The sequence below is a fragment of the Akebia trifoliata genome, chromosome 11 (genome assembly GCF_017979445.1).
Source record: "Akebia trifoliata isolate Shusen 1 chromosome 11, ASM1797944v1, whole genome shotgun sequence".
Classification (NCBI taxonomy): Eukaryota; Viridiplantae; Streptophyta; class Magnoliopsida; order Ranunculales; family Lardizabalaceae; genus Akebia; species Akebia trifoliata.
The window spans coordinates 599,765-622,399 of record NC_141385.1 but is presented as its reverse complement, the minus strand read 5'-3'; the positions used below and the strand labels follow the sequence as shown (position 1 = coordinate 622,399).

General features: G+C 33.3%; 3 pseudogenes; 1 reads left to right on the top strand and 2 right to left on the bottom strand.

Moving 5' to 3' along the window:
- Positions 1–3,681: 3,681 nt before the first annotated feature.
- On the bottom strand, positions 3,682–4,281 carry LOC147390121 (long-chain-alcohol O-fatty-acyltransferase pseudogene; annotated as a pseudogene).
- Positions 4,282–13,219: 8,938 nt separating this feature from the next.
- LOC147390120 (long-chain-alcohol O-fatty-acyltransferase pseudogene) lies at positions 13,220–14,503 on the bottom strand (annotated as a pseudogene).
- Positions 14,504–20,948: 6,445 nt separating this feature from the next.
- On the top strand, positions 20,949–22,257 carry LOC147390119 (putative long-chain-alcohol O-fatty-acyltransferase 5 pseudogene; annotated as a pseudogene).
- Positions 22,258–22,635: the final 378 nt, after the last annotated feature.

The following is a 22,635-nucleotide window of genomic DNA, read 5'->3' as shown; positions in this document are numbered from 1 at the left end:
AACTCAATTCTCTACCCATATGAAAATAAAGGGAAGCAAATTTCCACTTATAGACTCCATGGAAGATTCTGGTCGCTTTGCAGGTGACCAAGTTGGGATTGCCCTTTGCATATTCAATTTTTAAGTCCCTCGTCTAACTCCAGATAATTCAGGTTTTTGGAGTTCTGGACAAAGAGGGACGATTTTTTAGCATTGTCTAAGAGTATTGGAATTGCGTTGTGGAGGGATCTCCATTATAATATTTCTTTTTAAAGTTAAAAAGTAGCGTTAAAACGTCGGGATAAAGAAGTGGATGTTCTAATCTTTTTAAGATCAATAAAACAAAATATATATATATATATAGGGAAATGTTCAGCACCCTAAGTTTTACCACACACTTTAACAAACGTTTTTTGTCTTACATGGGTTAGAAGTTTTGGAATGGGCTGATTTTTGGTGAGGATGATCTCTATGATTAGAAGATCATCCTCCCCAAAAATCAGCCCATTCCGAAACTTCTAACCCATGTTTACAAGTTGAAAAATCGTAGACCGTCCATTTTTTGTAAATCATTTTTGATGGGGTTAGAAGTTTTGGAATGAGCTGATTTTTGGTAAGGATGATCTCCTCACCATAGAGATCATCATCACCAAAAATCAGCCCATTCCGAAACTTCTAACCCATATAAGACAAAACGTGTTTGTTAAAGTGTGTGGTAAAACTTAGGGTGCTGAACGGGACCCATATATATATATATATATATATATATATATATATATGTATGGGTTCCGTTTGGCACCAAACATTTTGGCCAACATTTTAGCCAATCATTTTTGTCTTACATGGGTTAGAAGTTTTGGAATGGGCTGATTTTTGGTGATAATGATCTCCTCACCGTAGAGATCATCCTCACCAAAAATCAGTCCATTCTAAATTTCTAGCCCATGTTTTGAAAATTGTTTTGTCAAAATGTTTGGTGCTGAACATTTATATATATATATATATATATATAGGGTCCCGTTCGGCACCCTAAGTTTTACCACACACTTTAACAAACGCGTTTTGTCTTACATGGGTTAGAAGTTTCGGAATGAGCTGATTTTTGGTGAGGATGATCTCTATGGTGAGGAGATCATCCTCACCAAAAATCAGCTCATTCCAAAACTTCTAACCCCATCAAAATTGATTTACAAAAAATGGACGGTCCACGATTTTTCAACGTGTAAACATGGGGCTAAACATTTCGGAATGGGCTGATTTTTGGGGAGGGTGATCTTCTAATCATAGAGATCATCCTCACCAAAAATCAGCTCATTCCAAAACTTCTAACCCATGTAGGACAAAAAACGTTTGTTAAAGTGTGTGGTAAAACTTAGGGTGCTGAACATTTCCCATATATATACATCAGATTACGATGCATGCAACTTACATAATATTCTAATAGCCAAAGATATAAAAATAAAGATGTATCAATAAAGTCCACTCTGAGTTGTGATATCCTGACTCTAAAAAAAAAAATAAAAAAACATACTCTACTAACGTGCCATGTGCTTAGAACTATAGATTTTTTTTCCTTGTATATCCCTAAGAAAAAAATATATGGTTCTATGTGCACTTTCCACATTAGTTGGGTACATTTTAGTATCATTTCTTGAGTCAAGTAATCATTATTTTTATTAGAGTCATGATGAATGCATGCGATTTTGGTACGCAATTAAATATGTGACTGATGTGGCAAGGGCATAAAATCATATATTATTTTCATCAGGAAACACAGAAAAAGGATGTGCAGTTCTATGCCCTTGCTACATCAGCCGTGTATCATTATTCTTTTTATTATTTGCTAAGAGTCGTGATAATTGCACAAAATTGACTACGCGGCTGTTATGGCAAAGGTACAAGACCATAGATCTTTTTCATAGCGATACATATGAAAAAGATGTGTAGTTTTGTACTTTACCACATCAACCGCGTGCATTCATTATTATTCATTTGCTAAATAGCAAAAGATGACTTTGCAATTTTTCCTTCACAAACTCAACCACAAGACCATTCTTTGATAGATCTCTTGTCCTTATCAGTACGCTTTATCAGTGGAAAGAAAATCGGTTACCTATAACCGAGGTGAACCCAACCATTGAAGGCACCGGCACCTAAGACTTGTTGAATCGGACACATTGATAACGATCCATATGTAAAAACACTATTTGAGCCTTGGGAATGATCCTGATCTAATGGACATGTATATATATATTTCCAAATTTGGATGTGGTGTATCAAAATCATTCCCGCCCCGAAATCAAATCAATTTTTCATGTTTACTACCAAAACCGCCCATGGACCAGTTAAAGGTGTGAAAACCCAATCCTATAGGGCAGGGTAAAATTGACATCCCTACTTATTATGGGGGGTAAAGTTCCCGATTCCATTAATTCCTCAAGATTTACATCCCAGAAACATGTTTGTTTTTCTAGGTACACACATACAATTGAGCCACACATAAACATCACAAACAAAATGGAAGAAGAAAGAAGGGATAATATATGCAATTTGTTTATGGTGTTTGTCGCAAATCCGGAATTCATCGCCAAGTTCCACAAAGCCATTCCACTATTCTAAAAATTATTATGAGCTATTACTCAAGAGCTCGTGAATATTGTTTTTTAGGATCTTCTTGTAATTATGTTCGTGAGTATTAAATAAGATACGGAGGGAACCCTTCAACCCCAACTCACCGATAAAAGAAAAAAATTTATAATCAAGATCAATATTTTTATTGTCGAGATCAATATTTGTATTGTCAAGGTCTACATTTTTCAACAATGAAAAATGCTGATCTCTACAAAAAAAAAAATATTGCACTCGACCATAAAAAATATTAAACTTGACAAAATAAATGTGATTCATTGTTTCTTGTTTTATATATTTTAACCTCCACACTCGATAAATCTTCTAGAAATACCCAAAAATTTATATATTTTAATTGCAAAACAAACACTTGAATCATACATTACAACAAAATCTTCAAAATTTTACAATACTAACTTCGTACATCATTTTTGTATTAGAAATCATTGAAATGTCTAAAAATACTTATAAATGTTCAAAATTATGAGTATACATCATTCGTCATTCGCTATTCACCCCCAAAATTTGTTAGAAAGAACTGCAATCACCATTGAAAAATCTAATTAAATGAAAGAAAAAATGTAGTTTGGGTGCTCAAAAACTATTGTAAGGGGAAATAAGGTTCTGAGACCTTTTAGATATAATTTTTTTATACTAAATAGACTATCAAGATACCACCCAAAGGTTAGGAACTTTTAGAAAGAACACGCTTTAGTACTCTTCCCAATAAATAAACATTTAAAGTCCTTGTCCCAATCTCATAAACATTCAAATTTTCTCGAGATTTGATTCAGTGCAATAACATACATCATATTACCATGCATATTAATATATAATCTATATAATAAAAGACAACTGGGGAATTCATTTGTGAAATAAATGTCTCATCGACTAGAATGACCCACTTCATTATTTTATTCCTACCCTTTCAACTTTATTATCCTTACTCTCTTCCTCTCCTCATCCCTTTCTCTTTTTCAATAATACCCCTCTAATATTACTATATTTCCTACGGAACAAACTCTAGTATTTGGATACTCTAGATATATTCATAGAAATGGATATATGAAAACCCTATTTGCTAAAGAGCAAGAGAGTACTTTGCAATTTTTCCTTCGCGAACGAAACCACAAGACTATATTCTCTAATAGCTTTCTTGTCCATATCAATACGCTTTATCTGTGGAAAGAAAAACCAGTAACCTGTAACTGACACGAACCCAACTGTCAAAGGCACCGAGACCGAAGGCTGCAACCTCCACCTGTCACCTATTAATTTCTTCAGCACCATCTCCATTACAGTAGAGATCCCTTGGATCACAAAGAACAGTGTCACTTCCCACGTGGGATCCTCACGTGTGATGTAATAGTATAAGACCTCGTGCATGAGCCCAGAAACAAGAAATGCGAATAGTACGCCTATTAGTGGGGCCCACTTCATGCCAAAAATAGGTGTAGAGATATACCGTATAGGTTCATATACGGTGGACCGTAAGATATTGGAAACCATGAGGTTCCATCTTCGACCCCAAAAGTCTTGAAGTGAGGTGGAGAGGTAGGGCTCATTGAATTGTGGCTCAAGTTCTAGACCTAGTAAGGCTCGAGGCAGTGTTGAACTCAGAACCATAATAAGCTCTACGACGAGGTAGAGGTGAAGGCAGTGGATAACCAACATGATCTTTGGGTCCACATGTTTTATGGAGTCATAGATAGAGACCAATAGATGTAGGAGTAAGGCTTTTATAGCAAAATTTAGAAATGATTTGAAGCCTTTTGTGATTTGGGGAGATGGGTTTTCTTTGATTTTGGCATTTTGAGATGGGTATTCTTGGATTTTGATGTTTTGATGTAGTTGGAGAGATGGGTGAGGTTGCTTAATTTTTATGGGAAGACAAGCTGTGGAGATGAAGTGGAGAAGTGGTTTTGCTTGATTGGTGGATAGAGGGCCCTGATCGATGGAGAAGAGGAGGAGCTTGAAGTTAGCTAGCCAAGTGATGCAGCCAACTGTGAAAATTCCAAGGTGCACGGAGTGGAGATTGAGAGGGAGGATGATGAAGAGGTAGAAGATAGGGAGGAGAGTGAGGAGTCTGAGTTTTCCTTTTGGAATCTTTGATACTATAAAGTAACAATAGATTAGAGATAATAAGACCAAGACCCATGCGTTTATAAAGTTCTTGATCTCACTCTCCATTCTTCTGTTTTTTTTTTCCTTCTTTGAGATATTTGGGTGTAACCTTGTTATTTAACAAGGAAAACATTTGTCCTCTTTCAAATAAGAAAGAATAAATGGCCTCAACAGCATAATGACCATTTACTCACCTACGTAGAGAGACTTACCGAAGACCTATACAGAAACGAACAAAGATTTGCTGTTTAGAAAGTTTATCAAGTTAATACCTATAAGATTAGAGTCCAGATTGTATGCATCAAGGGTAGAGGATTGAAACACTCTTCCACCCTGGGTGCATATCATCCGGATTCATAATATTGATGCTCTTTGTACACGTGGCAGTGCATAAAATCATAGATCTTTTCCTTGTGTATCCCGAAGAAAAAGATTTATGATTCTATACATTGCCATGTCGGAGAGCATACAAAGAGCGGTAGATGATCATGACTCTCCCTATAAAGTTTGTTACTCAACAAACCCTAAGTAGTACCCATATCATTGTCAATGAGTGTCCAACTAGCCTTACTAAGTAAAGATTTCACCCTTACTAAGGGTCCTTCAACTCACCTTGTGGCCTCAACAGCATGATCCGATGCTTCAGCGCTATAGTGGACAAAATTCTATGAATTTAAAAAGGCTATTTTTCACCCTTAAATTTTAAGTTTGGAAGTTAGGTAGAGGTTCTGTCATCATCCATTTTTAAAATCTTGGATCAAGCTAAAAAATATCTTGGACCAAAGTTTTTCGATGAAATTTAGGGAAGTTCCATGCTTGCATTTCTATGTGGGATCCTAATTAAAACATGATAGGATGCCAAATGATGTAGATCACAAAATTTTAAGAAAAAAAGAAAAATAAATTAAAAATAATAAGAGTTGTGCTGGACAAGGGAGGATTTATAGTGGGGGTAACAGTAGCACTTACCCCTACAAGAATTTTTAAAAATGGTGGAAATTCATTGATAATTTAGTATATTTTGAGTTTGGCCCCACAAAATTTTCGACAGCCCCCACCTCACTCAATTTTTTGGAACCCTCTATTTGATTAATATTTGAAGGGCAACCAGAGTTATCCAACATAATATTTTCAATTTGAGACATCCATTTGCTTGTCCCCATTGGCCTCGTTCTTTAGTTTTTACACTAATAAGAAATAACCTAAATACATTCATCTTCAATCTATAACTGAAAATCATTCATTTTTCAACCTAAATTCAGTCATCTTCAAACTCTTAAATTTCTTTCAAAAATTAATTTTAATCTAATTAACCTTACTTTGCACGTTGCGTTAATCCCTTTGTAGAAATTCCTAAAATTTTATTTAAACAAAAATTATATGGTTCTTTAAGTTAGAAGTTTAAATTAGATAGTCCCATAGGGTTTGGGAATAGTTATCAAAAGGGTTTTTATTTATTTACTTAAGTTGAAGTCGAGGTATTGAGTTTATTTTGCATTAATCTCTTAAAAAATATCAAGGGTCACGGAGGCATGTAGGTAATTTGGTCAAAATTTGAAATCCCTATCTATGTTTTTAAACTAATGATATTGCTCCTTGACTTAGGTCTTTTCTCATTGGCTAATGAAAAATGACCTAAATGCCCTTTTCTTCAATCTATAGAAAAATCCTCGAATTTTCTCCTCAAAACCACTCAACTTCAAGGTCTTCCCTTATCATGAAGACTCTGCCCTTAGTGGTGGAGATGACAATGATGATGATGAGATGGTGCTAATGGCGAAGGTGTTGATGATGTTGAGGATGGTTATGGTAATGATCTCATTTTTAATTGTTCATATATAAGAGATATTAAAAGTACAATGGGGTGGTTTAACTTAGCTACACTAGACCTTAGCTGGCGAAAATCAAATAAAACGGCTGATTGGTTGGCAAGAAGAGGAGCTTTAAATGAGCAATTATGTAGTTTTGATTATTTAAATGTTCATGTGGATCTGTATCATATCCTCCTGGAGGATCTCAATGTTTGTTACATTCAGCATTAGCATCTTTTAATAAATCAGGGTGGGGCCCTTTATAGCTTCAACTTACCGATAAACAAAATAAAAAATAAAAAAGAGAAGGGTTCCTCCAATGTCACAAAAATTTAGAGGATTGTGTATTTAATTTAAAAATCTAAGAGAGCCATGTGTCACATAAAGAAGAGGGTTACTCCAAAATTTTGAGGTAGGGGTAGCAATAGGTCTTGTTGTGTTAAGATAATGGTATTATGAAAATTTACCAAACTCAAACCCAACACATTTAATAATCGTGTCAAAAACTTAAACTCAAACCTAACACATTTATTAGATAAATAACTTGACCAAATCTATGTAATATGTTCAGTGAAATTATGATCTTAAGTGGAAAAATAAGTTCCATTATCATTACTAAAAATAAAGTCCCACAACCATAAATCAATATTTATTAATGAAAAATAAGTATTATTCGAAAACAAGAACTCCAAATTTCTTAGAATTTTGTCCTCTATATCCCATTATCCTTGAGGTATCAGATCATATTTTTGGATGTCAGTAGGCAATGCAATAAGAAAAGTTTTCATACTAACTTTGTAAGGAAATTGTTTTTCTTTTCCAAACTAAAATCTTAACCCTAGATTATTTGAAATTATCTTAAAACACCATCTATATTTTATAAAATTTCAAAAAGAAAAAAATGTATAATGAAAAAGTTCTAAGAAATTCTAAAAATGGAATTTGAAAAATCCTTAAATAATGATTTGAAAAACATCTTAACCCTAGATTATTTGAAAAACATCTTAAAACACCATCTATATTTTATAAAATTTCAAAAAAAAAAAATATATAATGAAAAAGTTCTACGAAATTCTAGTAAAAAATGGAATTTGAAAAATCCTTAAATAATGATTGATATTTGAAATACCTCTTATATTTCATGATTTAAAACATGTTAATGACACAATAATTAAATGTATAAAGATAGCTTTGTTTTTTTATGGCATCCTCCTCCAATGGGAGTTATCAAGATGAATATAGATGGATCTTTGTTAGAGCTAGGGGCATGATTTGGGATTATTACTAGGAACAATAACAACGAACGGATTACTGCAAGTATGAATCAGTCGAATCATACAAATATAATTGCTATTGAAATGGAAGTAATTCTCAAGGGATTGAACCATCTTAGAATGCAAGGGATCACAGATATAATTATAAATTTAGATTTGTTAGTCGTTGTCAAAGGTATTAACGAAGATTGGAATGCGCCATGGAGATTGCTTAGCCTAGTCAAGGACATTAAAATAGCTATGAGGTGTTTTAACTCGGATATGCTAGAGTTCAACTGGCGAGAAACAAATAGAGCAGCAGATTAGTTAGCTAGAAGATGAGCTTTAAATGAAAATCTCTATACTTTTAATTTTACAAATTTTCTTGTAGATCTATATAATATCCTCCTGGAGGATATCAATGTTGGTTACTTTCGGCATTAGCAACTTTTAATATATAAGGGTGGGGTCCTCTATAGCCTCAGCTTACTGATCAAAAAAATAACAAACAAACAAAAAAAAAAGACCTAGACACATCCCGGTTAATAATCGTGTTAGATGTGTTGAGATTATTATGACCCAATTAAATTACCCATTTTTGAGTCATGTTAACCGGTCATGTTAAGATTGCCACCCCTAGGTCTAATTGCTCAAAGTTAGATGACGTCCAAAGAGTCCGGATCCAATCTACACCCACCGTGGTGGAGGATTGAAATCCTCCCCCCACATCTAAAACACATTATCTAATAAAAAGAATTCAATTAATTAAGGGTAAATTAAACTTTCAACCCCTGTGGTTTGGCATAATTCTATGTCAACCCCCAACATTGTGACAATTGCAGTTATCTCCTCTCTATTTATCTAATGAACTCATCTAACCCTTCCATCTGCTTGTTGCCAACCACATTTAAAAAATGACTTATTATTTTTTTATAAAGATTATTTTATCTTTTTTTTAATATTATTCTTTTTTATAAACAAAAATATCCTTTGAAACAACGAGTTCACACATAAGGGTGTGAATGCTTTGACGGGAGAGTTTTAAAATGAGTCATGATAATCTGACTACCCACGTGGCATACTCAATCGACTACCTGATGTGACAAGTTCGAGAATTGTAGATCTACTCTCCTCGGGATACACGATTCCCTTGAGATACATTTTTTTATCAGAAAGTGCAACCAGGTATCCCAAGGAACGTAGATCTACAGTTCCCGAACTTGTCACGTCAGGGTAGTCAATTGACTTTTCCCCTTGCAGTTGTTAGATTATCATGATTCTTTTAAAATTTATAAAACTATAGCTCTGTTCTTGAAAAGGAAGGCTAATGCAATTGTCAAATGTTAAGAGGGTAAAAATGGAATTATGCCAAATCACATGGGGTTAAAGTATAATTTACCCAACAATTGATGCCCAAAAGAATCTTTATTTTTTCTATTTTCTGTAAGACTAATGATTTTTGAACTCAACCTGATAACTAGACTCAAAAACTCACTAATGTGTCATGTGCAAAGAACTGTAGATTTTTTCACTTGGGATACACAACTGTACCTCGGGATACACAATTGCAGATGGCAAGTCGGTTGTGTATCCCGAGGGACAAAATCCACTATTCTTTGCCCATGCCACATCAATGAGTTTTGAGTCCCCCTATCAAGTTGAGTTAAAAAATCAGCACACTTTCTACAATTCTTGAATGGGTGTTGATTTTCTAATTAGAAAGTCTTTCACTCATTCAATACTCGTCTGACATGCCACAGACACAAAACCATTGATCTTTTTCCTCGGACTACAAAACTGCGCATCCCCACAAAAGATATGCAATTGTGTATCCCGAGAAAAAAATCTATGGTTTTGTATCCGTGCCACATCAGCCGAGTATTCACCGAGTGAAGACTTTCTAGTTAGAAAATCATTATTCTACATACCTTTAATACATTGCATGTTTTGAGGTGGGGGAGGATTTCTACTGTCTACGCTGGGTGTATATGATGTGGATTCATTTCTAAATGATCTCTTTTAGAGAGATATAAGGAATGCATTAGAAAATGTGAGACCCAACCCATTTGTTTTCATCTAAATTAATGTTCTTTACCTTCCAAAAAATAAAATTAATGTTCTTTCCAGAGAGAAGATATACGGAATGCATATCTTAAAATGTGAGACCAAACTCATTTATTTTCATCCAAATTAATGTTCTTTTGAGAGAGAGAGAGAGATTCATGGAAGGCTTTCAAAATCAAGGATTTCTTGTCAGACCATTTTTTATTTTAAAAAATGATTTTTTTTTTTTTTAAATCTAGGATTTCTTATAGGTTTTTAAAATCAAATTTAGTGTACGTCTCCTTCTCTCTCTCTAGAATTTCTTCTGTTAAACTTTTCAAAGAAACCATATCCTAGAAATTTTAGATGTTGGGTTTGGTGTCTCTGACTATGTGTGATTTAATGTAGGGGAAATTAGTAGTACCACCTGTCAAGATTCGTGCTGGAGTAACATAGTACATTGATTCTGACATTCTGACGTGGTGGTGCACACATAATCATACATAGTATTTACTTGTATCTCAATGAATCGCATCTATGATTATGTGCGCATCACCACATCCGAATGTACGATGGATGTAACATTTTTAATATTACTTCAGCATTATCCTTCATCAAGTATGGGCAAAATTAGGAGTACCACATTGATAATGGTCAAAACATGTGGGTTTGGTGTCACGTGGGTTTTGGACGTTATCTATAATGGCCAAAAGAAAAAAAACAGCACATGCCAACTAGCTTAGTTGGTAAAGTCTTTAGGTAATGATACTAAAAACATGAAGTCAAATCTCGTCAATCATGAGTTACTGAGCTCGTTAAAAATAGGCTTGTTGAACAAAAATAAGTAAAATAATGCCCCAAGTATGAAATTACTAAAATGTCATTGTGCTCACATTTTTTAAACAATAAATAGCACAAAAAACAAGGTTTGCCAAGATGCCTCCTAACTTATTCTGTTACACATTGAAAACTTCCACGTGGCTGGTACATGTGAACGTTAAGGACTAATCACATCTCAAAGGTTATGGTGGGGATAGCTTTTGATATTAAAAATAAATAAAAAATAAAAATATTGAGGCAATAAATACGCAATTCAATAAGACCTTTTCAATTTATTGTTTGATTAAATTTTCGATCTAACTCATTTACTTATGAAATTCTTTGATTTAATATATATTCTGATTACATCTGATGTTTGGAATTTCTTGTAGTAAATTAAAGCGTAAAATTGATTAATAACAATAATTGATAAATTCTCTATTTTTACAGAAAACCTAATCGGTGTGAATCTCAATTTTAGGATATTTTTATTAAATTGAATCTTTATTCGAATTTAATGAAGTGATAAAAATCAATAAAAATATCTTTTATAATTTGTGGTCTATCTTTAATCCTTAACAGTTTTCCCAAATTTCTTTTTTTTTTTTTTTTTTAATTCGATTAAATTTAGTTCCTAATCCTGAAATTTTTTATTTACAAATTTTAGATTTTTAGATTTCATATTCCATATTGGTTTTGTTATAGTTCAATCCTTATGAATCGACCTAAGACTCCTAAGTATTTATTATTTCGCTACACACCCGACACTTGGGATTTTGAATCTGTGATATTTAAGTTGTAGCACTATATGATTTTAATTGTGTCCAACCTTCAATGATTTTTATTCTCTAATTTGGAAAGGTGCGCCTTTAATAATACTAAAGGATGCACGTAAATGCACTTACAGCAGTAAAAGCACTACGCAAAATAAAAAAGAAAAAGAACTGGTAGAAACAGTAATTGTTCCACCTTGTACTACTGTGATTGAAACAGTGAGGTAAGTGAGCTGTAGTTTTGTAAACAAAAGACTACCTAAATGGGGAGATGTGCAATTGAGAAGAAGTTGAGTAAAAGTAAAACTGCAAAGAAGAAAACCATTCAAAATATTGAGAAGAACTGAAAATTGAGAAATTTCCATCCCAAATTATAATTTGTTCATCCCTTCTAATTCTCCAGAAAAATAGTCTATATAGCTTCTAATCCATTTTTACCTTCTGATTTCGTGGGAATTTGAAAATCATGTGTTGTTCAATATAAAAACGATAACAAAGTCTTATCCCAAGATTTGGAATGGACCAAGTGAATCATGCTCCTTCATTCCATTATGTCCAAATCCAAATCTTTTATTATAGGGAGTGGATGCGTAAGCGATTGTACTATCTTCATCGTAGTTCCTTTTTAATTTGGATCTTCTTCTTACTCTTTTACGGCTTACTTTAGCTTTCCATCCAACAAAAGTCTAACATGAATTGTTGAATGAAAATCTAAAATTAGCCCTCTAACAAAATGCATGCAACAAATGCAGCTGATCAAACGTTTGATTCAAACTTAAAAGTGGTAAAGTGGTTGACATTTGTTTTTCTTCCTTTTGATAGGTAAAAGGAGGGGTTCACAAGATGACTTCCCAAGATGGCATCCATCATAATACCACTCTCACCAAGACACGCTTAACCGCAAAATTCTAATGAGATATGATGCTTTTGATGGGTAAATTGGACTTGAACCCATGACCTCAAAGTTGAGGTTGCACAATGTCAACCAACTCCGCCATGGGTCAGACCCTTGATAGCAATTTGGAATATCACAAAAATTCAAGTTCTATTCGATTTTGAATTGTAAAAATCCGGTCAAAAATTCAATAAATGAAAAATATGCAACATATGCTTCATATGTGATTATTCATCTCATTTCAAAAATTCGGTAATATAATAGTGACGATGAAATTAGTGACGTTAATGGTGATAGTGAAGGTGATGATATATCGGTGATGGTAATAATGATGGTGGTCATAATGAGGGCATTGGGGTTATTGTTCCATTAGTTTACAAAAAGAACTCCAAAGTCAAGGAACAAATCGTCAATTTGAGAAATTAAGGTGTAATGTCAAATAAATGTAAAGAGTGATCATATTTTTTTTTTTAAAGATAAAATGGACATTTGTCACGTAAAAAAGTGGATTCCTCCAAAATTTTGAAGTATGACCACTTCAAAGTCGACTTGTGCTATATGTCACAACTTACAAGTTTACACTTTGCAGCATACGACAACTAAAAATAGCATTTTTTTTACCACTAAGTTTTATAAGAATTCATAAAGGTCTTAAATTTGTAAAAAGATGCATTTTATTCTCTTTCAACTTAAAATGCGTAAATTATTCAGAATTGTGCAATAATCCAGAGAATGATACTTTCATTGAAAAAATATAAAAAATTTCTGAATTTTTCAAGAATTTATCGGGAGATTGCTAACAAGGGGTCAGCCCAGTTAGGGATTGACATTTGATTGAAAGTACAAATTTATTTTAATATTCAAAAAAATATTTGAATTTCTTCCTTATAAGTAATTTGCCCATCAACTTCAAACAATATATTTTTAGACCAATAAACAAATAGAAAGATCTAAATAATTAGAAATCAACTTTGAAATTTATCAAATCAAATGGCTAAAAAATCATCAATCAAAAGTTGAATGCTTACACATAGGCCCACTAAACTTCCATCAATAGGGTTAGTGGGCCCCAAAAATATTCCTCAATACATCGTATTCTCTTATCGCTTTTTCATCCACACGATTCCTCAAGATCTGTGGGAAGAACAGCCAAAAACCGGTAAGTGAAACAAACCCAATGGTCAACAGCCTCGAAATCCAACGGTGCAACCGCCACCTGCCAGTCAACACCTTCTTCTTCAATATGACCTCCAAAGCCGTACAGATCCCATGAAGCACAAAGAACCACGTCACTTCCCACGTGGGATCCACACGTGTGAGATAAAAGTAGATCAGCTCGTGCATCAGCCCTGACACCACGAAAGTGAAAAATATAGCTGGTAGTGGGGCCCACTCTTTTTTGGTATAACACAGAGAGATACTTCGTATGGGATCGTATACTACAGGCCGTAGAATACTCGTAACCATGAGATTCCATCTTCGACCCCAAAAGTCTTGAAGTGAGGTTGAGAGGTACGGCTCGTTGAACTGTGGTTCGATCTCGAGATCTACTAAGATTCGAGCGAGGGCTGCACTTACAGCAAGAGTGATTTCTATGCCGAGGTACAGGTGGCAACAGTAGAGAACCAAGATGATCTTTGGGTCCACATATTGTTTATAATCATAGATCTTGATCACTAGAGCTAAAAGTAAGACTTTTATAACAAAATTTAGGAGTGATTTGGACTGTAGAGATGATGGGTTTTGTTTGATTTTGATGGGAAGACAAGCAATGGAGATGAAGTAGAGGAGTGAGTTTGGTTGATTGGATGATGATGATAAAGGGCCCTGATCAAAAGAGAAGAGAAGGAGCTTGAAGTTAGCCAACCATGAGATGTAGAAAGCTGTGGGCCCACCAATATGGAAGGAGTGGAGATTGAGAGGGAGGATTGTAAAGAGGTAGAAGATGGGGAGGAGAGTGAGAAGTCTGAGTTTTCCTTTTGGGATCTTTGATACTATGAAATAACAGTAAATTAGAGACAATAAGACCAAAACCCATACCTTTATAAAGTTCTTGATCTCACCTTCCATTCTCTTCTTCTTCTTCTTCTTCTTGATTTGATTTTGGCAAGAAAATGTATTTTGGAGTAATTTTGATATTTTACAAGTAAAGTGTTGGTGGGGCTCTTTGAATTAATTATGAATGAAGGATGACAGTTACATTTAAACATTTTACACACCTAACAATTATTGATGTATTTATATGGAGATATTTAATTGTAATTTTAATTTTTTTTTTTTTCTGTATTGTATCTTGTGATTAGGACTGTCAATGGATCAGGTTCGGATAGAATCAATACCAAGACCTTCAAGAAGTTTATTAAACCCAAACCCAATTGGATCGGTCAGTTAAGTGTGGACCCAGTCCATTGCCTTATCCTATGGGGTCTCCCATCCCATTCGGCCGAATACTAATAGAAAATGGCTCTTCTGCTCGGTAATGAAATGTTCCAAATGTTTATGGGAATTCTTACTCCCACTGGATCATTTGATTCTATATGCATCAGGAACCCAATTCCAATCCTTTATCTGGATTCTATATTCATGGGTAAAGAACTATACCAATAATAAAGAACTATGAAGGTGATTCTACATTTAATTGGTCAAACAAAATCAAATTTAAAAAAAATAAATTATAGAAAGGATTTGAAATTGAGGGTGAAGGCAACAATGGATATGTACCCTTCAAACTTGACATAGTGCAGAAATTCTTTTTGTTTTGACTTTTCTCGGTCCAATCATAATTAGTAATTCTCTGAATAATTCATGAATTGATATAAGAAGTGATTAAAACTTCCGTCCAATTCAATTGAAATCCTTATAAAAATTCATGACTTTTTTATCTTTTTCAAATTATTTACAATGTATTCTTTTGTGATAGACAAAATATAAAATGTCCAAAACATGCTAATCTTCAATCACGTGAAGAAAAAAAAAACCTTAACTTTTAATTTCTTTTTCGCTATTGCCCATCCTCTTCAATCTCTAAGATATATATTGAACCTATCAAAATTTGTCTCAACCCATTACCTTCAAACTCTTAGCGAGATAGAGAGATTTTATTGACGCACTAATTTTTACTTAGATTACTCCAAGATATATATATGTTAATTTCTTTGTTTGTATAATAAAATTGGGGTTCTCTAAGTAAAATTCGGTGTGTCATTAGAAGCTCTTGCAAAATATCCCTCATCTTCCCAAAACTAATTTTCCTTAACAAGCCCGCTCCCCCCTCACCAAGAAAATAAAATCCTATGTGTTTTTAGGTTTATTTTGTAATTCTCATAAACTGCCATATATCTTTTTTCTCCCTTTAAAAAAAAAGAAAAAAAAAATTGGGTGAGGTTATCACTCAAGTATGATATATCAAGCCAAAGAGTTTTAATTTCCAGTTGAACCCTAACTCCATTGGGCCAAAGTCTGATGTGTCGATGTCATATAGAAACATATCATATATATATTTAATGGAAATTAAATTAATTAAAGTATTATATATTTATATTGACTGGTAATATTTTAAATATGTGATGTTTGTTGTGTTATTTAGTAAAATATGAAAAGAAGATGATGTAGAATGGACTTATACTTGAGGAAATTTGAAATTTGTAAATATGAGTTTCTTCTCTCCCGCATTCTTCGTTTCATTCCAAAACTCTCATTGGGAGCACCAGACCATCTAAAGATAGGAAAAAAATAATATCAATAATAAAGGAAAGAAAGTGATATAAATAAGGAGAATAGCTAGTCGGTCCAATTTATATAGTCCCTTAATTGGTCTAAAAGGTGTCGAATTGGTCCATATATATAGGGTGCCTAAAGATGCGAAGTAGTACAAAATGGTGCATATTGGATTCCAATCCTAAAGGGTGCCTCCCAACGGCCTTTCCAACCATTTTTTACCCAAATGATGTTTTCAATGAGTTTAGTGCCCTAATTTGTTTCCCAATCCATTTTTGAATGGATACACCTTTTGCTGAGTATTTCCCTCTTTCACTATTATTTTCCTTTTTTCCTTAAAATTAATTTGAATCTTGAAAAAAGCATTTGTGTATCAGAGATCTTGTGTGACAGATTCTTTTCAAAGTTAGTGAAAGTATCAAGAGAACGACCAATTTGTGGGTAAAATAGATTCTATTGTATCTTGTTGGCAATTTTTAAGAAACACGATTGCATATTCATTTCTCAAGAAGAGTAAGGGCTTCTGTAGTCTATAAGACAAAGTAATAAATTATGTGCCTCAGATTAATTTTCTTATTCTTCTAATCTTCTTCTATTCTCCCCATTTATTTCAACAGTTGAACCATTGGCTAATCTTATTTTTATTTTTTATTTAAGTTCATTATTTAATATTAACAATTCTCGTTTCTCAAAATTTTTAAACTATTTCTCTTAATGTACCTTTCCAAACAGTTCACTGATTTAACCAATCTTTATTTTATTATGATAGGATGAGATAACTGGGCATTGATGGTTGAATGTAAATGAGGTCTGGGTAATTAATGGTAATTTAGGATTAGGAGAAATCTTGTTCATGATGTTCAGATATTTTTCTTAATAAACAAATCCTGTAAGTAGGGGATATTTCGGCCTCTATAGACATATATTTTTTTAAATTAAAAAAATTACAGTCTATTGCTGCAGATAAATCTCCAATATAAGTGAAAATTTTAAGTTAAAAACCTAACTTTTTAACAGAGGAAATCTTCTGCCTTCCTTGTTAGGACTGCGACGGGTGTTACACCCTATAGCGCCCGAAAATCCGCCACTATAGACCAAATTTCTTGTAGAACCTCACAACGATATTTATCAATTCATCAGCGATGATCCTATGGTCACTCATCATTCTCTTATAGTCTAGTTGTTGCTCACTGATCGAGGTCCACTGTCCTCCCTCCATTATTAATAGGCTTAGTGCTTTGATAATGAAGTATGACCTCTCTCTCTCTCTCTCCTCTCTCTCTCCATCCAGTAGTAGGAAGTTCTAGTGTATGTTGATCCCATGGTATATATTTGTGATTCCTGTGAGCATGGATCCCTAGATTAGTGAGTGATTTATAAGAGGAAGTTCTAAGGACACACAATATTTATGTTGTTTGGCAAGGTTGCACATGTCCACACGCGATAAAATCTTTTCACTATTTGGATGAAAAATTTTAGGGTTACAATCTCTCAATCTCACCTTTCTATCAAAAATTGTGAACCATAGCTCCTGCTTAAAAATCCTAAAATGAGAGTATACTATGAATTTATATTCAATACAAAAGAAGAATTTTCCCTTTAGGCCTAAGAAATCGTGGTTGATGTAGAGTTCATTCTACCAATATAATACCACCAACAGAATAAAAGATACAAACATTACAATGATAGTTCAAATTTGATTTTTCAATGCTCTTTAGAGTGGAGTTTCAAATATTCTTGTATTCGATCTTAGATTTTATTTTATTTTCAATCTTTTCTAATTTATTTTAATGTATTATTTTAAAATTATCTCTCTTTTTAATAGTTGAATTCCCAATTGTACCAATTACAAAATCAGACCAACAATCCATTCTTTTTTTCAAAAAAATTAGCAATTTTAGTATTAGGTTACCTCTCAGGTGGGTGTCATCCCACTTGTTCAATTTTTTTTGGGGAAGGAGACATAAGGGATTTTTGGCTAATTTTCCTTTCAACCCATAAATCAAGTGTTCTTCCAAAATTAACTTACTTTACAATTCTCTTTATTTTTTATTATTAGAGTATTAGGTTATGAAACATTGAAATAAGGTGTATTATAATACATCTAATCATATTAATATTAGGTTCAGATCAAATAATTAATTTGAAGTTATCTCTTTATTTTTCATTGTTAGATTATTAGATTATGAAGAAAGGTAACAAGGTGTACTCTGATACATCCAATCATATTAACATTAGGTTCAGATCAAATAATTAGAATTTAGGATTTGATATTGTAGCTATCAGAACAATTTAATTGATTAAGATTCTTCTATTTTATAAATAAACTCTATTAGTATTCTTCTAATCCATCAAAAAGAATAAATCCAACATTACATTTTCTCCAGCATCTAACTTCCTACATCTTCTCTAATTGATTTGACCATCGGAATATCCTTGGTAAATATCATACAAGTGTCTCTGCAAAGCAATTATGCTGGAGATGACTAATAATAGAAAGGTGTAGATCTGTTCAATGGAGACAAAGCTTCCTCTAAGGTCATTGGTGACTAGAATATTAAGAAATTTACGAAAGTAAATAATTTCTATAAATTTATGCATAAAATCGATAGAAAATGATTTTCTTCTAAAATTGCAATTTTTAAGAGTATAATCACACATTTTCAAGCTCACTTAGCCAAGTTAGTGAGTTTTGGGACCGAGTTAGCTACCTCAAATTCCAATCGATCCAATAGAAACAAATTGACCGAGTTAGGATTCGAGTCAATTAAGTTCTAAAACAATGGGTTAACTAAACACCTTTCTTTTTATCAGTAAGTAAGTTGGGGTTAAAGGGCCCCACCCTTTCTATTAAATTACCTCTAAGAATAATTACAAGTTATATCATCAAGAATAATTCTTGAAAGCTCTTGAGGAATGAAATCAACCACCTCAATTACAAAATACTCCTCAATTAAAATGAGTACTCAATGGATTTATAATCAGTGCAAAAGATAAATTTTCTATTAAGGCCTATGGAATCCTTGTTGATGTTACCATCAATAGAATACAAGGTATGAACATAACAATGCTGGTTCAAAATTGATTTTTTAATGTTCTTGAGGTGGTGTTTCAAATGTTCTTATATTCGATCTTGGATTTGATTTTTAATTTTTTAATTTATTTTAATATATAATTTTAAAATTCTCTTTTTCATAGTTGAATTCCTAATTATATTAAGAACAAAAAACGAACCAATAGTCTTTGTTATTCAATCTTTTTTAGCAATTTTAATGGATCCTACTTGCGTAGAACCATACATCAGAGCAACAGACTACTAGTCTCCTGTCAAGTGGTTGTCATTCCACTTTTTCAAGCCTTGTTTTCAAGTGGTTTTTTGCTCACAACGAGCAAATTTGATCAAAGCACACTAGCAGTTTGACATGTGGCTAAAAAGACTAAATAAAAAAGAAAAAAAAATTCTCTCGTCCACAATGACAAATAAAAAATAAAAAAAATTTCATGATCGCATCACTTTATGGCATTTAAAAACATGATTCGATGCCACAAGGTTGTAGGGGATGAAATTCTATGAACTTTATAAGAAAATTCAAGAATAAAAGTAATTTTCTATTACTGCATTTTAATTTTAAATTTGGGTGATTTGTAGTCAACCATTTTCAACACCTTGGATCAAGCTCGAAAAGAAAGTTTGAACTTTTTTTAACTAAATGTTTTCATGAGATCTCGAAAGTTGTGGTGTGAAATTGCCAATGTGGTAATCCATATGAGCCTAACGATTCTTTTTAAGATTTGAAATCTTAAAATTAAAATTTCTGAGTAGAGGACATATGGGTAGGAGAAAGAAATTTTCTCTCAGATTGGTTTTGTCTTTTTTGCACCACATGTCAAACGGTTGTTGTGATGTAAGCAAAAAAATTTGTTTCACTGTCTATCTATATATAAATGAGAGAGAGAGAGAGAGAACATGGACATAGGGGATGTTTCGACTAGTTTTCCACTAATCTAAAAGACCAAATATTCTCCCAAAACTTACTTTAGATACAATTCTCTTTATTTTCCATATTAGGTCATGAAGCAATGAAATCAGATGGATTTGATACTTTCAATTATAGTTTACAATAAAATTAGATCAAATAATTATATAAATTAATATTTTTTTATTTTTTATATAACTAAGCCCTATTATGATTTTTATAATGTATCAAAAAGAATAAATCCAAATCTATTTTCTTCACCATCTAGCTTCCTTTCTCCCTCCAATTGACTTGAGCATTAGAACATCCTTAGTAAACACCACAGTAGTGTCTCAACAAAACAATTTCATTGGTGTAATAATTTAAAGTTTTATCAAATAAGAAGAATCAATAAGTGGAAAACATATCAAGGAGTGTAAAAGTCGCCACGCTAGAAAGATTATATTGTGGATTTTCTCAAAATCCAATCAATTAGAGATGAATCGACCGAGTTAAGAGTCAACTCAAGTTCGAAAATAATGGGTTAACTTAAAACACTTCTTCATTAACCATCCTCGTATATCATGTGAACGATTGCGTCACCTATTATATCCTAGACGTCGTTGTCACGGTGCAAATCCAGAGCTGAGACGTTGATTATGTAGAAGATTGCGTACTATGTATGTAATGTCTTTATCAATTTCAGTGCAAGACCATCCTTTCATCTGAAACAATGCGGCACATGGCGATAAAGACGTCTTTGTCGTAATGCAAAACTTCAAAACCAGCATTTGGAAGTTTATAATCAAATGTGGCGTATTCTTCTTCCTTTTTTCTTATTATAATTTTTTTTTTCTTTTTTTTAAACCATCAACTGGGTTTGAATTAAAGAAGAACCACCTCACTATAAATATCTAACGAGATCAAGAAGAAGAAGAGAAAAGAGAACCATGGACAGTGAGATCAAGAACTTTATAAAGGTTTGGGTTTTAGTCTTATTGTCTCTAATCTTATTGTTACTTTATAGTATCAAAGATCCCAAAAGGCAAACTCAGACTCCTCACTCTCCTCCCTATCTTCTACGTCTTCACCATCCTTCCTCTTAATCTCCGCTCTTTCCATCTTGGACTTTTCACAACTGCCTACATCACTTGGCTAGCTAATTTCAAGCTTCTCTTCTTCTCCTTTGATCAAGGCCCTCTATCAACCAATCAACCAAAACCACTCCTTCACTTCATCTCCACAGCTTGTCTTCCCATCGAAATCAAGCAACAACAGTACCCATCTCTCCAATCACCTCAAAACATCAATATCAAAGAAAACCCATCTGTCCAATCACCTCAAAATACCAATATCAAAGAAAACCCATCTACCCAAATCACCACAAAAGGCTCCAAATCACTTCTTAATTTAGCTATAAAAGCCTTACTTTTACATATATTGGTGTCTATCTATGACTCCATAAAACATGTGGACCCAAAGATAATCTTGATTTTTCACTGTCTCAACATCTACCTCGCAGTAGAGCTTATTTTGGCTTTGAGTGCAGTACCGGCTCGAGCCCTACTAGGCCTAGAACTTGAGCAACAATTCAATGAGCCCTATCTCTCCACCTCACTTCAAGACTTTTGGAGTCGAAGGTGGAACCTCATGGTTTCCAATAATCTACGGTCCACCGTATACGAACCTATACGGTCTATCTCTATCCCCATTGTAGGTAGGAGTTGGGCCCCACTAATAGGTGTACTATTCGCATTTCTTGTGTCTGGGCTCATGCACGAACTGATATACTATTACGTCACACGTGCGGATCCCACGTGGGAAGTGACACTGTTCTTTGTGATTCAATGGATTTTTACTGTATTAGAGATGATAGTGAAGAGGGCATTAGGTGACAGATGTCGGTTGAAGCCTTGGGTCTCAGTGCCTTTGACCATTGGGTTTGTGATGGTTACCGGTTACTGGTTATTCTTTCCACAGCTAAGGAGGAATGATATGGACAAGAGAGCTATCAGAGAATATAATCTTGTGGTTGAGTTTGTTAAGGATAAATTACAAAGTATGTTTTATTTATTTAGGAAATAAATGAAGATGGGTCTTTATTCTACCTTTTACAGAAGAATATTTCTTGTAAAATAATACAGCTTTATCCTTAAGTATCCCATAATACTCTCATACCCTCTATATGTTGTTTTGAATAATGAATTGAGATTGTTAGCCCTTGAATTCAATAATTAAATGGTTGTTTTTGTTAGAAAATATCCACCCTACTTTTGGTGATCATCGTAAGTTTAAGAAGTCTGGCACTTGTACATCCCGCTTGTTTTATTAATTTATCAAAACCAATCACCGCAAGATTAGGCTTTTTTTTTTTTTTGTGGTAAATTGTTGTTGTTATTCTCGTTAGGCAAGCAATATTGGTAGTAAATAATTAAGAGGTGAAAAAATGGGTTGTGTATCCATGTTATGATATCAATACTCATAGACTTTAACTAACTTAGTAAACTAACACCTTCAAATTAAGGCCGTCATGATTTTATCTAAAGGGAATATTAAGTAGAATTGCATTGTTAGAACAAAACTCTTATTCGAAATATCGTTGATAAAATATTTATAAAAAAAAAAGATGATCGTGAA